Genomic DNA, 12,459 nt, shown 5'->3' on the forward strand with positions numbered 1-12,459 from the left:
GGTCTGTTTGAATTTCAGTTGGTGTGTCAGTCATTGCTAGCCAGGATGCCAGATATGTTTGTTGTGACTGTCTGCAGAAGCTGGCAGTGCAGAGACGGGCCTGGCAACCCGGCTGAATCATTTTAAACAGGGATGACTAATCGTCTCTACAAAAGGTCTGCTGTATTGCCTGGCTACCCAAACTCCCCAACCATTTCTAGAATGGAAATCCATACTAGACCGTCTCATTGGTCCAACCCATCGGTTTCTGGGACCAGAGCCAGAACACATGTGGCTAAAGCTTCATTTTGATACTCTGATTGGTTAGAGATGATCCAATCGCTGATGACTTTGTTTTGTACAACAGCCCTCATTTTGACATCACCACAAACTACTTCAACGATGTCAGTCTCAGACTGAAGTATGTAGGGAACTTAAAGCAGTGGAAGAATTCAGTTTGAGTCGTCAGGCCAAGCACTAACAGAACCTGATTCAACTAATCAATCTAAAATAAATAAATAATAATTGATAGCATTTCTATAATAAAGACCATGATTAGTTGAATGAGTTGTTACAGTTGAGTAGGAACAGAAACCTGCAGCTGTAGGGTTAGATTGGACCCCCTGGATTATTCTTTGTGATGTTGGTCATTCAGATTTACAATTGACTCCAAACCCTCAGATGTGGAATCAGCAAATCAACTCGTTTTTCTAGATATTTCTGACATGATTTAAAATCAGTTGTTTTTCTTTCAATCCTCTGTTGTTTTGACACTTTGCCTCGGTCACTGGATGATTTAGGCTGCGTCTGAAATGGCACCCTATTCCCTATGTAGGGCTCTGATCAGAAGTAGTGCACTATGTCGGGAATAGGGTGCCATTTGGTATGTAAGTTTACTGTCTCTTGCTTGTTTTGTTTGTTTTTGTACAGTTCTAGATGCTCAGTAAAGATGATGTCCTGTTTTGTAACTATTTGAAAAGGCCGTTTTGTGAACTAATAAAGTCATGTATTACTATCTGCCTCATGTTGTCTCTTAAAGAGAAAACGCACCGCTGGGAGTCGCAGACCAACTGTGATTAGCAGCGGGGGTCTGTCCTATCGCCTCTGACCACCCAATATTGGCCCCCATTTTCTATACATTTTCTTGACGATTCTACGTGTTGGACCCAGCAGGTGATTTACTGCGTTATTGAATCTCTGACTCTCGTTCTCTCTCCCTCCACTTTGTTCTCTTTGTTACACATGCCATTACTCCATGTGGTTAAGACAACAAGGCAAAACAGATGACAAAAGCATGTTATACTGCACTATAAATCAAGGGACTGGCAGAATGACAAAGACAAAACCGTTCAGCAGCACAGAGCAATCTGAAGTCAATAAGGAAGTAGTTCCTATTTAATAGACAGCAGGAGGTGTAAAACACACACCTCAATAAATCTCAAAAATAAATATTTCAAAACAAAGCTACATTTTAAGGCCATTAACCTTACCAGACATTTTAAGGTTTGAAGTATAAGAACCAATGTCCCAGATCATGAAGTGACAGCGGAAACACTACTGAAACACTACTGACTATAGACCGGTAACATTGTCTTGTCTGAGCAGGTTATGTTTAATCACATTCATTTTAGAGGACTCCCTGTTCTGACTGGTTTTATTCCCCCCCCAGTAAAAAAAAATATATGCATTTGTATATTTTTTTACCAGGATATCAGCTACAATTTATTTACATTTTGGAAATTTGTTCCCAAGTATTCCCATTCATAATAGAGAGACGTGATCGTACACAAATGTAAGCAAAGTTTGAAATGATTATGTTTTAGTCAAATATTATATTTGTGGTCAATTTGCAGTCTATAAATGATTTGTAATTATGTGTGTTCATACATTCATTCTGGAGTGTCAGAGCACGCTCTGTGTGTTTGTAAATTCAGAGCGCTGTCAGATTGTCGGTTCAGAGCATTTCATTCTTGGATGGAATAGGTGAGCGGAACGTGCCCAATTTGTATGGAGCCCGGCGTGAGATTCCCAAAGGCTGGAGCATCGGCCTTCTCCACCCTCTAATTTCGCTCCAGTAGTGAGGGCATGCCCTGCCCAGCATGCATTTGTAGTCTGCTATAGCCCCTTGCTTTAGCTGTCATGGAGTTCGCTAAATATTTTAATAAAAAGACTGATAAAACACACAGGTGCTAAATCAAGGTGACTTACAAAGATAAGGACCAAGAGAGGGAGTGTGGTGATGTAGTGTCCACAACTAAAGAAGAGAGGGAGTGTGGTGATGTAGTGTCCACAACTAAAGAAGAGAGGCAGTGTGGTGATGTAGTGTCCACAACTAAAGAAGAGAGGGAGTGCGGTGATGTAGTGTCCACAACTAAAGAAGAAAGGCAGTGTGGTGATGTAGTGTCCACAACTAAAGAAGAGAGGCAGTGCGGTGATGTAGTGTCCACAACTAAAGAAGAGAGGGAGTGTGGTGATGTAGTGTCCACAACTAAAGAAGAGAGGCAGTGTGGTGATGTAGTGTCCACAACTAAAGAAGAGAGGGAGTGTGGTGATGTAGTGTCCACAACTAAAGAGAGGGAGTGTGGTGATGTAGTGTCCACAACTAAAGAAGAGAGGGAGTGTGGTGATGTAGTGTCCACAACTAAAGAAGAGAGGGAGTGTGGTGATGTAGTGTCCACAACTAAAGAAGAGAGGGAGTGTGGTGATGTAGTGTCCACAACTAAAGAAGAGAGGGAGTGTGGTGATGTAGTGTCCACAACTAAAGAAGAGGCAGTGTGGTGATGTAGTGTCCACAACTAAAGAAGAGAGGGAGTGTGGTGATGTAGTGTCCACAACTAAAGAAGAGAGGGAGTGTGGTGATGTAGTGTCCACAACTAAAGAAGAGAGGCAGTGTGGTGATGTAGTGTCCACAACTAAAGAAGAGAGGGAGTGCGGTGATGTAGTGTCCACAACTAAAGAAGAGGCAGTGTGGTGATGTAGTGTCCACAACTAAAGAAGAGAGGCAGTGTGGTGATGTAGTGTCCACTACTAAAGAAGAGAGGGAGTGTGGTGATGTAGTGTCCACAACTAAAGAAGAGAGGGAGTGTGGTGATGTAGTGTCCACAACTAAAGAAGAGAGGCAGTGTGGTGATGTAGTGTCCACAACTAAAGAAGAGAGGCAGTGTGGTGATGTAGTGTCCACAACTAAAGAAGAGAGGGAGTGTGGTGATGTAGTGTCCACAACTAAAGAAGAGAGGCAGTGTGGTGATGTAGTGTCCACAACTAAAGAAGAGAGGGAGTGTGGTGATGTAGTGTCCACAACTAAAGAAGAGAGGCAGTGTGGTGATGTAGTGTCCACAACTAAAGAAGAGAGGGAGTGTGGTGATGTAGTGTCCACAACTAAAGAAGAGAGGCAGTGTGGTGATGTAGTGTCCACAACTAAAGAAGAGGTAGTGCGGTGATGTAGTGTCCACAACTAAAGAAGAGAGGCAGTGTGGTGATGTAGTGTCCACTACTAAAGAAGAGAGGGAGTGTGGTGATGTAGTGTCCACAACTAAAGAATCATTGTGGAATCTGAAAAGACACTTATCCCGAAAGCATGATGATGTACTTAGATAACTAAGTGTGTCGTTGTAGCATTTAAGTATTTATAAACAAAACATCTGATCTCTTAAACATTTTCATTTTTGTTCTATTATCTATACGATAGGGCATAATTGATTTTAGCCCAATAGGCAGTCCCATGTTCAAGGAGCTTTCTGTTTTGATTGGGTTATTTTGCCTAAAAGCCTTTAGGCCTACCTATAGATAAAATAACTCTGCATCTTTGCCCAGCCTGGATAGAGTGGCCAAAAGGGTGTTTATCATCCCAAGTGGCTCTGAAAGTGAGGAGAGGACGTTCTCCACCGCTGGTTTGCTCTCCAAAGAGCATGAAGCCACAGACTGGCCAAACTCCTGTTTCTAAGAATGAATTCTGAAATTAAATTCAAAGGCACTAATAAGTTATTGTTTGTTTCATTTGTATTTAATTCTTAGTAAGTCAGAGCCCACATGCGCAATTTACAGACCATAATGATTTAATACAACGAAATGTTGTTTAGGGTACTAAGGGGTAACTAGCCCCCTCCACCTGTAATTCACATTAACACCACAAGATGTCACCAAATTATTTTCCCAACACTTTTCCTGGCTGCCACTGCTCTTGCGCAACAAACAATTTAGTACTTGTACATATTACAATGAAGTTAGATCTATAATAATTTAAAAAATATATACAAGTAGATAAATAATCCATTTTTTTAGAGAGAAAAATGTAGATCATTTTTTTTGTAAAGTAGTAATATGTTGGATGAGTGTGTTGGGGGCAACTTGCCACCCCCCTCCCCTCCTGGCTAGTTACCCCTTTATGGTTATACATGTGTTTCTACCTGTTATTTAGACAATGACGAGCACCGTTAGGGATAGTTTCTGCTAAATTACTAGTTAGCAACTTCACTAGCGGTAAATGCTAGTGAAGAGTGCTAGCTTGCAACCTTACTACCAGATCGTCTGAGGTAAAATACATTAAAAAGATAACGTAACTTCATTGCAGTTGTTGCCACTAGTGACTGATAGGTTTAGAGGTAATGTTACTTTATAGCCTTTTACCTTTATTTAACTATACAAGTCAGTTAAGAACAAATTCTTATTTTCAATGACAGCCTAGGAACAGTGCCTTGTTCAGGGGCAGAACGACAGATTTTTACCTTGTCAGTTCAGGGATTTGATCTTGCAACCTTTCGGTTACTAGTCCGACACTCCAACCACTAGGCTACCTGCAGCCCCAATGCAGCTAGATAGTTAGCTACGTTTTTGAGAGAGCTTTACAACTGGCATCTGTCCCCCTGTTTTCAGTCACAGGTGGGGACTGGATTAGGTGTGAGCAGTGCAGGACGTGGGCTCGTGTTGTGTTCACATTTTTACTGGGGACAGCTTTATTTGTGACTTATGTACGAATTAGAATCGTCCAATAGCAGAGCATAAGAGAGTTGCCACATCAATGTTACACTGAGTTTATTAAGTTATTGTTATTAAATGTTATTCCAATGTTAAATTCCAATTAACATTTTTTTTTAATGAATTTAAAAACAATTATTGAAAACCTTTTGCTCCTGAATGTAATTTTAAAGACTGTTGGGATTTAAAATCTTACATTATTCAAATAATATTTAGTACAATTGTACATACAGTAAAGGATTGTATGGAAAAGGACCAACAAAGAAAGAACAAAGAAAATGAATGTGCAGGTGAGTTAAAAAGAGGGACTTTACATCCAATCTCCTCATAGTGCGGATATTAATGGTGACATGTGCAACACCACCCCCATATTTTATTTAAATCATTAAAATAAGACAACTAGACTTAGCATTTAAGTATTACTTACTAAAGAATGACTAAATAAAAGTGATATAAATGGATTTTAGAACACTTGTGTGAACCCCTATGCCATGACTGTCACGTCCTGACCACAGAACGCTTTTCTTTTTCTATGGTAGAGTAGGTCAGGGCGTGACAGAGGGTTTTGTCTAGTTTATGTCTATGTTGGTTCTAGTTTCTTTGTTGTTTTTTGTCTCGTTTAAGTACTTCTATGTGGGGTTCTAGTTGTTGTATTTCTATGTTTTTTTGGGGGGGATGATCTCCAATTAGAGGCAGCTGGTCATCGTTGTCTCTAATTGGGGATCATATTTAAGTTGTTGTTTCTCTCACTAGGAGTTGTGGGAGATTATTTTGAGTAAGTTGCACCTCTTCGTCACGGTTTGTTGTTTTGTTCATTAGTTTATTTGTATGTCTTGCATAGTTTCACAGTTATAATAAAATGTGGAACGATACACACGCTGTGCTTTGGTCCTATTCTTCAGACAGCCGTGACAATGACCTTCTACATCTCTAATGCCAAGAGTCTTCAGAGCTGTCATCCAGGCAAAGGGTGGCTACTTTGAAGAATCTCATTTGTTTAATAACACTTTATTTTGGTTACAACATGATTCCATGTGTGTTATTTCATACTTTTGATGTCTTCTATTATTCTACAATATAGATAATAGTAACAATAAAGAAAAACCCTTGAATGAGTAGGTGTGTCCAAACTTTTGACTGGTACTGTATGTACATACACATATACACACCTGCTCCCAAATGGCAGAGAACCAGGAATGTGTTTCCAGAAAAGCCCTGATTCAACAAGACCTGAGACATGTAATTACAACCACTGCCTCCACACACACACACACACACACACACACACGTTTTGGCCATTTCTCATACTTCTGCTCAGAAGCGTTGCCGTCTGTGAGTGTGGGTGATCTATGACATGCCCCAGGGTAAGGTTTTTCTCCCGTCTCAGCGTTTCTCCAGTCTTTCATGTCTCCCTCTGTTCACTCCTCCGCTCCCTCCTCCGCTCTCTCCCTCTCTTTATCTGTGAGCTCAGATAAGGGTAGGAGAAGGTACACACACACACACACACACACACACACACACACAAAACTCTTCTCCCTCTTCCCCCCGTCTCTCCTCTCCCTCTTCCCCCCCGTCTCTCCTCTCCCTCTTCCCCCCGTCTCTCCTCTCCCTCTCCCCCCCGTCTCTCCTCTCCCTATCCCCCGTCTCTCCTCTCCCTCTTCCCCCCGTCTCTCCTCTCCCTCTTCCCCCCGTCTCTCCTCTCCCTCTTCCCCCCGTCTCTCCTCTCCCTATCCCCCCTCTCCTCTCCCTCTTCCCCCCGTCTCTCCTCTCCCTCTTCCCCCGTCTCTCCTCTCCCTCTTCCCCCGTCTCTCCTCTCCCTATCCCCCTCTCCTCTCCCTATCCCCCCCGTCTCTCCTCTCCCTCTTCCCCCGTCTCTCCTCTCCCTCTTCCCCGTCTCTCCTCTCCCTCTTCCCCCCGTCTCTCCTCTCCCTCTTCCCCCGGCTCTCCTCTCCCTATCCCCCCCTCTCCTCTCCCTATCCCCCCCGTCTCTCCTCTCCCTCTTCCCCCCGTCTCTCCTCTCCCTGACCCCCGTCTCTCCTCTCCCTCTTACCCCGTCTCTCCTCTCCCTCTTCCCCCCGTCTCTCCTCTCCCTCTTCCCCCGTCTCTCCTCTCCCTATCCCCCCGTCTCTCCTCTCCCTCTTCCCCGTCTCTCCTCTCCCTCTTCCCCCCGTCTCTCTTCACCCCTGTCTCTCCTCTCCCTGTCCCCCCGTCTCTCCTCTCTCTCCTCTCCCTATCCCCCAGTCTCTCCTCTCCCTCTTCCCCGTCTCTCCTCTCCCTCTTCCCCGTCTCTCTTCACCCCGGTCTCTCCTCTCCCTATCCCCCCGTCTCTCCTCTCCCTCTTCCCCCGTCTCTCCTCTCCCTCTTCCCCCGTCTCTCCTCTCCCTCTTCCCCCGTCTCTCCTCTCCCTCTCCCCGTCTCTCCTCTCCCTATCCCCCCGTCTCTCCTCTCCCTATCCCCCCGTCTCTCCTCTCCCTATCCCCCCGTCTCTCCTCTCCCTATCCCCCCGTCTCTCCTCTCCCTCTTCCCCTGTCTCTCCTCTCCCTCTTCCCCGTCTCTCTTCACCCCTGTCTCTCCTCTCCCTGTCCCCCCGTCTCTCCTCTCCCTCTTCCCCCCGTCTCTCCTCTCCCTATCCCCCCTCTCCTCTCCCTATCCCCCCGTCTCTCCTCTCCCTCTTCCCCCGTCTCTCCTCTCCCTCTTCCCCCGTCTCTCCTCTCCCTCTTCCCCGTCTCTCCTCTCCCTCTTCCCCCGTCTCTCCTCTCCCTCTTCCCCCCGTCTCTCCTCTCCCTCTTCCCCCCGTCTCTCCTCTCCCTATCCCCCTCTCCTCTCCCTATCCCCCCCGTCTCTCCTCTCCCTCTTCCCCCCGTCTCTCCTCTCCCTCTTCCCCCCGTCTCTCCTCTCCCTCTTCCCCCGTCTCTCCTCTCCCTCTTCCCCCGTCTCTCCTCTCTCTCCTCTCCCTCTCCCCCGTCTCTCCTCTCCCTCTTCCTCCCGTCTCTCCTCTCCCTCTTCCCCCCGTCTCTCCTCTCCCTCTCCCCCCTGTCTCTCCTCTCCCTCTTTCCCCGTCTCTCCTCTCCCTCTCCCCGTCTCTCCTCTCCCTCTCCCTCCTCTTCCCCGTCTCTCTCTCCCTATCCCCCCGTCTCTCCTCTCCCTCTTCCCCCCGTCTCTCCTCTCCCTATCCCCCCGTCTCTCCTCTCCCTATCCCCCCGTCTCTCCTCTCCCTGTCCCCCCGTCTCTCCTCTCCCTCCTCTCCCTCTTCCCCCGTCTCTCCTCTCCCTCTTCCCCCCGTCTCTCCTCTCCCTCCTCCCCCCGTCTCTCCTCTCCCTCCTCCCCCGTCTCTCCTCTCCCTCTCCCCCCGTCTCTCCTCTCCCTATCCCCCCCGTCTTTCCTCTCCCCCTTCCCCCCGTCTCTCCTCTCCCTCTTCCCCCCGTCTCTCCTCTCCCTCTCCCCCCGTCTCTCCTCTCCCTCTTCCCCCCGTCTCTCCTCTCCCTCTCCCCCCGTCTCTCCTCTCCCTCCACTAGGTGGCAGTACTACCTAAAAGTAAGATGACCAGAACTCAGTCTGAATGACTTGATGGATGGTAGAGACATAGGAATAGATAGGATCAATGCCATACAGTATCTAGAGTAAATTCTATTCTATTCACTTGGTGGATGATACATACATAGAAATAGGTAGAATAGATAGGATCAATGCCATACAGTTGGTGTCATCTAAAGTAAATTAAATTATATTCTATTCAGTTCATGGATGGTGCAGACATAGAAATATGTAGAATAGATGGGATCAATGCCATACAGTTGGTGTAATTATCTATATTATATTCTATTCACTTGATGCATGATACAGACATAGAAATAGGTAGAATAGATAGGATCAATGCTATACAGTTGGTGTCATTATCTAGAGTATATTCACTCCTATCCACTTGCTGCATGGTAGGCCTACAGACATATCAAATCAAAGTTTATTTGTCACGTGCGCCGAATACAACAGGTGAAGACCTTACAGTGAAATGCTTATTTACAGGCTCTAACCAATAGTACAAAAAAGGTATTAGGTGAACAATAGGTAAGTAAAGAAATAAAAACAACAGTAAAAAGAGTGAAAAATTACAGCAGCGAGGCTATATACAGTACCATACAGGCATGGATTAGTCAGGCTGATTGAGGTAGTATGTACCTGTAGATGTGGTTAAAGTGACTATGTATATATGATGAACAGAGAGTAGCAGTAGCATAAAGAGAGGGGGGGCGCTCACAATGCAGATAGCCCGGTTAGCCAATGTGCGGGAGCACTGGTTGGTCGGCCCAATTGAGGTAGTATGTATATGAGTGTATAGTTAAAGTGACTGTGCATATATGATAAACAGAGAGTAGCAGCGGTGTAAAAAGAGGGGGGGGGGCTCACAATGCAAATAGTCCAGGTAGCCATTTGATTACCTGTTCAGGAGTCTTATGGCTTGGGGGTAAAAACTGTTGAGAAGCCTTTTTGTCCTAGACTTGGCACTCCGGTACCGCTTGCCATGCGGTAGTAGAGAGAACAGTCTATGACTGGGGTGGCTGGGGTCTTTGACAATTTTTAGGGTCTTCCTCTAACACCGCCTGGTGTAGCGGTCCTGGATGGCAGGAAGCTTGGCCCCAGTGATGTACTGGGCCGTACGCACTACCCTCTGTAGTGCCTTGCGGTCAGAGGCCGAGCAGTTGCCGTACCAGACAGTGATGCAACCAGTCAGGATGCTCTCGATGTTGCAGCTGTAGAACTTTTTGAGGATCTCAGTCTTTTTAGTTTCCTGAGGGGGAGTAGGCCTTGTCGTGGCCTCTTCACGACTGTCTTGGTGTGTTTGGACCATGTTAGTTTGTTGGTGATGTGGACACTGGAAATAGACTGTAAATAATGTCCCCTGTCTCATGTCTAGTCTACTCTATTGCATTCCCTTTCAAGCCTGTTATCAAAGTGTACATTATCTATTGTCACAGACCCCAGGTCGACGCACATATAACATCTCCACGCTGCTTCTATACCTGACACGAGATTCATCCCAAAATCACAATCCTAACAATGGCTAATTCCCCCCCCCCCATTTCCCTTCCTTATCGCCAATATGCAGAAAGTACTGTCTCCAGTTGGACTCCTTGACCAAAGTACTGTCTCCAGTTGGACTCCTTGACCAAAGTACTGTCTCCAGTTGGACTCCTTGACCAAAGTACTGTCTCCACTTGGACACCTTGACAAAGTACTGTCTCCAGTTGGACTCCTTGACCAAAGTGCTGTCTCCAGTTGGACACCTTGACCAAAGTACTGTCTCCAGTTGGACACCTTGACCAAAGTACTGTCTCCAGTTGGACTCCTTGACCAAAGTACTGTCTCCAGTTGGACTCCTTGACCAAAGTACTGTCTCCAGTTGGACTCCTTGACCAAAGTGCTGTCTCCAGTTGGACTCCTTGACCAAAGTACTGTCTCCAGTTGGACTCCTTGACCAAAGTACTGTCTCCAGTTGGACTCCTTGACCAAAGTACTGTCTCCAGTTGGACTCCTTGACCAAAGTACTGTCTCCACTTGGACACCTTGACCAAAGTACTGTCTCCAGTTGGACACCTTGACCAAAGTACTGTCTCCAGTTGGACTCCTTGACCAAAGTACTGTCTCCAGTTGGACACCTTGACCAAAGTACTGTCTCCAGTTGGACACCTTGACCAAAGTACTGTCTCCAGTTGGACTCCTTGACCAAAGTACTGTCTCCAGTTGGACACCTTGACCAAAGTACTGTCTCCAGTTGGACACCTTGACCAAAGTACTGTCTCCAGTTGGACTCCTTGACCAAAGTACTGTCTCCAGTTGGACTCCTTGACCAAAGTACTGTCTCCAGTTGGACTCCTTGACCAAAGTACTGTCTCCAGTTGGACTCCTTGACCAAAGTACTGTCTCCACTTGGACACCTTGACCAAAGTACTGTCTCCAGTTGGACACCTTGACAAAGTACTGTCTCCAGTTGGACTCCTTGACCAAAGTACTGTCTCCAGTTGGACACCTTGACCAAAGTGCTGTCTCCAGTTGGACTCCTTGATCAAAGTACTGTCTCCAGTTGGACACCTTGACCAAAGTACTGTCTCCAGTTGGACTCCTTGACCAAAGTACTGTCTCCAGTTGGACTCCTTGACCAAAGTACTGTCTCCAGTTGGACACCTTGACCAAAGTACTGTCTCCAGTTGGACACCTTGACAAAGTACTGTCTCCAGTTGGACACCTTGACCAAAGTACTGTCTCCAGTTGGACACCTTGACAAAGTACTGTCTCCAGTTGGACTCCTTGACCAAAGTACTGTCTCCACTTGGACACCTTGACCAAAGTACTGTCTCCAGTTGTACACCTTGACCAAAGTACTGTCTCCAGTTGGACTCCTTGACCAAAGTACTGTCTCCAGTTGGACTCCTTGACCAAAGTACTGTCTCCAGTTGGACTCCTTGACCAAAGTACTGTCTCCAGTTGGACTCCTTGACCAAAGTACTGTCTCCAGTTGGACTCCTTGACCAAAGTACTGTCTCCACTTGGACACCTTGACCAAAGTACTGTCTCCAGTTGGACACCTTGACAAAGTACTGTCTCCAGTTGGACTCCTTGACCAAAGTACTGTCTCCAGTTGGACTCCTTGACCAAAGTACTGTCTCCAGTTGGACACCTTGACCAAAGTGCTGTCTCCAGTTGGACTCCTTGACAAAGTACTGTCTCCAGTTGGACACCTTGACCAAAGTACTGTCTCCAGTTGGACACCTTGACAAAGTACTGTCTCCAGTTGGACACCTTGACCAAAGTACTGTCTCCAGTTGGACACCTTGACCAAAGTACTGTCTCCAGTTGGACACCTTGACCAAAGTACTGTCTCCAGTTGGACTCCTTGACCAAAGTACTGTCTCCAGTTGGACACCTTGACCAAAGTACTGTCTCCAGTTGGACACCTTGACAAAGTACTGTCTCCAGTTGGACTCCTTGACCAAAGTACTGTCTCCAGTTGGACACCTTGACCAAAGTGCTGTCTCCAGTTGGACTCCTTGACCAAAGTACTGTCTCCAGTTGGACACCTTGACCAAAGTACTGTCTCCAGTTGGACTCCTTGACCAAAGTACTGTCTCCAGTTGGACACCTTGACCAAAGTACTGTCTCCAGTTGGACTCCTTGACAAAGTACTGTCTCCAGTTGGACACCTTGACCAAAGTACTGTCTCCAGTTGGACACCTTGACCAAAGTGCTGTCTCCAGTTGGACTCCTTGATCAAAGTACTGTCTCCAGTTGGACACCTTGACCAAAGTACTGTCTCCAGTTGGACTCCTTGACCAAAGTACTGTCTCCAGTTGGACTCCTTGACCAAAGTACTGTCTCCACTTGGACACCTTGACCAAAGTACTGTCTCCAGTTGGACACCTTGACAAAGTACTGTCTCCAGTTGGACTCCTTGATCAAAGTACTGTCTCCAGTTGGACACCTTGACCAAAGTACTGTCTCCAGTTGGACTCC

The sequence above is a fragment of the Salmo salar genome, chromosome ssa03 (genome assembly GCF_905237065.1).
Source record: "Salmo salar chromosome ssa03, Ssal_v3.1, whole genome shotgun sequence".
Classification (NCBI taxonomy): domain Eukaryota; kingdom Metazoa; phylum Chordata; class Actinopteri; order Salmoniformes; family Salmonidae; genus Salmo; species Salmo salar.